Raw genomic sequence first — 6,000 nt, 5'->3', positions numbered from 1 at the left:
GGGGAGCCTGCTTCTCCCTCTGGCCCTCCCCCACTCATCCTTTCTCTCTCTCTCCATCTCTCTCTCTCTCAAATAAATAAATAAAATCTTTTAAAAAAATGAAGGAAGGAAAAAAAGAGAAAGCAAGAAGGAAGGAGGAAGAGAAAAGAACAGAGAGAAGAGAAAAGGGAAGAGAAAAGAGGCTCAGAGAAAACACTCTATGGGGTACCTTGTTATACACGTGGAAGCAAATAGACATATGAAGAGGAAGGCTGTCACTCCATATGCCAGACACAGCTGTATCTCTGTTCTAGTCCAGGCCTTGTGACACAGATACACAGTTACCCATCTGGTCTCTGCTATGTTGAAGCCCATTAATGAAATTTCCACTCAGGTAATTCTGGGAGAAGAGCTGAGGGGTGGTGTGAATGCAGTGGCACCTGGCAGAGCACAGCGAGGATGTTAAAGGTGGCCAGTTACCTGAAGAGTGTGTGAGACTGACTTTTGAGGACCCCTCTTCAATAGGCTTCTCCCCCACTGACGACTCTGCTAAGGGAATGGGGAGTTCTGAAAAACAGAACATTTAAGAGCCTCATCTCCTTTCTAGATTCCAAGAGGCATTAGCCAGCCCATCCATGCAGGGAAGGGAGTCAACAATAGGGGGGATTTGCCATCTTCCAGGAGAATGAAAAATGTGATGCATTGCCTCTTCCAGCTCTGAGGTAAGGGGAGGAGAAGTCCCCAGTCTCATGCCGCAGCCCATCCTGTTACCTCCCTGAGAGCTGGGCCATGTTTGTTTTCCAGCCTCCAGGAGCATCTGCTTAGAGCTTTGCCGAGTCCCGTTTACATCCCTGGCTTCGCTCTTAGGTAGCTTGTGGTTTGGCTGCCATCATCAGGAAGGCTCTGGGCAAAGGCAGTAGCAATTCACTGACTGTAGATGAGATGGCCCAGGGAAGGTTCGCTTAGTGGAGAAAACACAGAAAGCAGAAGCATACCCAGGGGAGGCATTTGTGCTCTGCTAATCCCCAAAGCATCTTTACAAAGAAAAATTAAAGGCAAATTGAGACCAGAGTTAAGTAAGGGATATTACAAACAGAAAGTTTTATGGGTGTGCTAGGACAATGGACATTTGGAAGTTACCAAAAGAAGCCAGTCTCTGGTCTGTATATCGTGTGCTCTGAATTATCTGGCAGGTAGCACTGGGACCTTAGAAATTAAAATTGAAATGGGGGCAAAATACCCTAATGGAAATAAACTTCAAAGATTTTTTTTTATTTTTTTAAAGATTTTATTTTATTCATGAGAGACAGAGGGAGAGAGAGAGAGGGAGAGAGAGAAAGAGAGAGAGAGAGAAGCAGAGGGAGAAGCAGGCACCCCGCTGAGCAGGGAGCCCGATGCGGGACTCGATCCCAGGACCCTGGGATCATGACCTGAGCCGAAGGCAGACGCTCAACCATCTGAGCCACCCAGGCGCCCCAGATTTTTTTTTTTTTTTTAGTTCATTAAAAAATAATTCACATCTGGGATGCCTGGGTGGCTCAGTCAGTTAAGCATCTGCCTTCGGCTCAGGTCATGATCCCAGGGTCCAGGGATCGAGTCCCACATGGGGCTCCCTGCTCAGCGGGGAGCCTGCTTCTCCCTCTGCCTGCCGCTCCCCCTGCTTGTACTCTCTCTCTCTCTCTCTCGGACAAATAAATCTTTAAAAAATAATAATTCACATCTATATGGTAGCTAAAACTTTACAGTGTGACAGAATGGCCCAAAGTGACAGGTTTGTGATTGAAGGTATTTATAAAAAGAGTGATTCCCCCAAGTGCCTGGCAAGGGGGCTGTTCAGAGGTCATTTTCGTAATCTGAGACTTGCCTGGCAGAGAAAGTGGTGGTTCCTGGTGCCCTGGACACCCCATTCACTCTCTCTCTCTCTCTCCCTCTCTCTTCAGGGTCTCCCCCCATTTGCCCATGGCCTCTCCTTGCCATCCTACTGATGCAGCATTGCCCACGCCACTCTGAAGTGAGTTAAGATTCTTGGATATTGAACCATCATTTCAAACTCAAGAGTTCAATTCACAAACATGCTCCTTTCTGCCTGTCCTCCTTATCTCCCAACCAGCTCTACTTCTTGGCTTTGTTTCTGATGATAGCACCTTTGTTGTCTCAATCACCTGCAGCAAAGCCATCAGGTTTTTACTTTCCCTCCTTTAACCTTACCACTAACCCCACTGGGTAGCAAAGAACTAACCTCATGCAAAGAGAGGTCTGGCCTTTGCCTTGGCTCCTGAAAAGTGATCTTTAGGTCCTTCAGCTGGCCTTCCTGATAAGAATGTCTTTGTTTACCTGGGGACCCTCAGCCTCAACAGATCATCTAATAGTGTGATTTATGCAGCACTAGGTAGGACCCGGGTTAGGAAGGAATTTTCCGAAGATGGCCACGACAGTATCTTTTACCCCCCATGTTCTTTGGATCCCTGAGCTGATCATGTAAGGGATCCGACTATTCCAAGGCTGTCATGTTGTGAGAAAGCCTGGATCACAATGAGAAGCCATGTGTTGGTGGTCCAGTTCATAGCCTCTGCCAGGTGCAGACATGTGAGTGAAGACACCACTGATGATTCCAGCCATCAAGTTATCCCCAGCCACTCAAGTCTTCTTGGCTGAGGTCCCAGACATTGTGAAGCAGAAGAGAACTGATTCCGCTGTGTCCTTCCCAAATGCATGATCCACAAAAAAATTCTGTGAGTGTAATAAAATGGTGGTATTATGCCACTAAGTTTTGGGTCAATTTGTTGCCCAGCACTACTAACTGATACACTTTCCCGGCCCCACAGGTCTGGGTTTGGCTTCCATTCTCTGGACTCCCATGGCATCTTGTGCTTTTTTCATTCTACATTTCCACACTGAATTGTCATTGCCAGCCTGCTCATCCCTAACCCACACTAGGCATTAAGTCTGTGAAGTCAGAGACCACATTTACCTCTACGGATCTGTATCTCCTCAGCACTCTGCACAATACCTAGCAAAAAGTAGGGAATCAATAATAACGGTCCAACCAATCTCCAGTATGGTAATGCCACAGGAACACTAGACAACTGGCCAAAAGCATTAGGCAACAGGAGAAAAACAGTCCGGAACACACACCCAGTGAATCGGATGTATCATCTTCTTGTATGAAGGGAAGCACCTCAGATCACTGAGGGTTGACAAGAGCCCCAGCCCAAATCCTCTACAAAACCAGCTTTCAGGGTGTGAATTTTTCATTAATGGAAGGCAAGCTCTGCACTGGAAGAAAGACCCAGTTTGCAGAAAGGCTAAAAGGTCAGGGCTATGATTCCAGATGGCAAATTATACTGTGAGTTTAGATCACAAAGGGACTGAGAGAGAAACAATGTCTAGCTGACCTTTATCTAAGGCCTGAAATTAATTATTAATCATAGATCCTGACCCACATCTATTGAGCTGAATCCTATTTCAACAGAGGCATCTATGGCGCTCAAAAGATCTAGGGAAAAGGGCCAGGGTATCACACTGGGGACTGATGAAGGGATCAGGAAGACTCACTTCCTGGATAAAGAAATATTAAAGTTTGGCTAAGAAGCCAGGATTTTATTCAGGAAAACTCGATGGAAATGAAGACATGGGAATTCCCTGGCCAAGTAAAAACCAAGTAAAAATATCTAATCTTATTTCCTAATTAGATGTAGGATTCATGGATTGCAAGCGTGTTTGGTAGTATGGGAAATAATGACCTGCCAACACAACATGTAAATAAAGCAGTCCAGGGAGCTTAGATACTAAAAGGAAGATTTCCTTAGAAAGAAAATGAGAAATTCAATTTAAAAAACTATTTTGATAGTAAATAATTCTACTTTTTGACATTTTTCTCTCTTCAAATTCTCTGGAAGGTGTTAATTAAATAACCATTCTGAAAAATCCGGAATAGCGGACTTGGTGAAAGGTAGTATAATCAGAAAGGACTGGGGTTTCACAGAGGTCCAAGATGTTCTTTAAAAATTCACATCCATGTTCGTCTATGGGAGTCACTCAAGCTGAGAGCCATGTCTTTTCTTTTCCCTCAAGCCTGAAGGAGTCAAAAGTTTACGAATTTTTTTAATATGTAAAGCATGCACATGGTATAAAATTCCACAGGTATAAAAGGGTATAAGCTACAACTAAGTTTCCCTCCAAGAGTATTTTTTAAATGCCCAGCTTTATTCTGGAAATTTAGAATCTCTGATGCTTTATTTTGAACCTACAGCAAGAATACCATTAGGAGTAATTTTCTGTTTTTGTACCAAGAAAAGAAATCTATTCGATCGATGTGTAGTGTTATTATTACAGTCACTTTCTATCTTAATTCAACTCTTCTTAATTAAGTTACTTTCCCTCCTCACCATATTTTGAGACTTAGGACCATGGCAAAATCCTACCACCTAGTGGAAAAACTCTCCATCTTTCACTCTGAATCCTTTTTAGAATTTAGAATATATTAGCTGTTAGCCATGAGCTACCTATGTAGGTCACTTTGAAAACTTCACTTTAAGGGAATAAACTGTTCGAACGCTTTAATCAATGAAACATGCTGTAAATTTTGGCCTCAGAGGCTTCAGCAATGTTTCCATTTCTTAGACAAGCAATAGTTACTGGGACTTGCAGAGATCTACTTTCATTGTTAGGATTTTTTTCATTTTTGTATTCATTTAGTGTCGATAACCTCAAGATATAGGCACGAGTGGGTGACATCAGGCACAGTTTTAATCTCTTGGACGTGCTAAGCATGATAAATTCACAGCCACATCAATCTATGAGTGTCACACAAATCAAAAAAGAAGGTCTTTTCCCTCAAGACCGTGAAGCAGGACCCCACGCTTTCTGTAGATTGTGAGGTTGCAGTTCACAATGACTGGACAACAATTCTATGTGTATTCATAGATAAGGATTTTCTGATGTTTTATTTAGTTTGACTACCTCATCACAGGCAATAGTTTTGAAGGCACAAAACTTGGTGCAGAGATTAAGGACTGAGGATCCGACCGAGGCAACAGAGAAGAGAAGCGGAGAAGAGAGGGAACAAAAATGGTTCATTATCCTGAGAGACTTCAGTCCATTCTAGCATTAAATCTGCCTCAGTTGACACCAAAAGAAAAATAAGATCTTTGCCCTTTTCCACATTTTCTTCCTTCTTCCAGATGGAATCTTGGTTTTAGGTCATTCCATCACTGGCCTCAGACAACAAAGAAAAAAAAAAAAAAAAAAAAAACACCTGCCAATAGGGACACAGAAATAATCCTTCCAGAAGTCCAAGGTCCTACCTTACATGGGTGATGTCTTGTCTGCTCCTCTGTTTGAATATCCAGGTGCCTGCACATCTCTTTTGGCATTTGATTCATTCATTTTGGGGTTCTACACCATGAAATAGAGTGTCCCACTTCCCCAGACCATCTTCAATCTTCCTATTTCATCTGCCTCAACTTCCTACCCTGTATGAGTGCCCTACATCTGAATGTACGTCGTTCCTTTTCCTCCTAACTCCTCAGTCAAGGAAAATACTGGCTGTATCCTGTCAACAAATTCCCTCTCTGTGTTTTTAAAGGGAGCCTTAATATTTTCTGGATTGTCGTGTCTTAATGAGGAGGGGAGGTCCCAAATATCCTCTTCTCTCTTCAGCTCCCATTTTCATACCATACTCTTAGTCACCAACACCAATTTATCCCCCACGTTCAGAATTTATGTTCTGAAAAGTCTGAACCCAAACTAATGTTACCTCCTCCTTCTCATTTTATTCCATCAGATTTGGTCATAGAATTTCCATATTGATAACTCCCTGGCATCCCCATTTCTCAGTAAACATTAGGATTAATCCAGATCAAGATGTTTTGAGGATGAGTTCAATGGAGGGATGGAAAATAAGGCAGTTTGGAGGCTCGATTAGTCACCTTTTAGAGTGTATGTCCAGTTCATAATAAACCTTTTCACTGATAACTACCCTTTTCATACAATATGGTCCCACACTCCAATTCAGCCATA

This window comes from Zalophus californianus, chromosome 12 (assembly GCF_009762305.2).
Source record: "Zalophus californianus isolate mZalCal1 chromosome 12, mZalCal1.pri.v2, whole genome shotgun sequence".
NCBI lineage: Eukaryota > Metazoa > Chordata > Mammalia > Carnivora > Otariidae > Zalophus > Zalophus californianus.
This window is presented reverse-complemented; position numbering follows the sequence as displayed.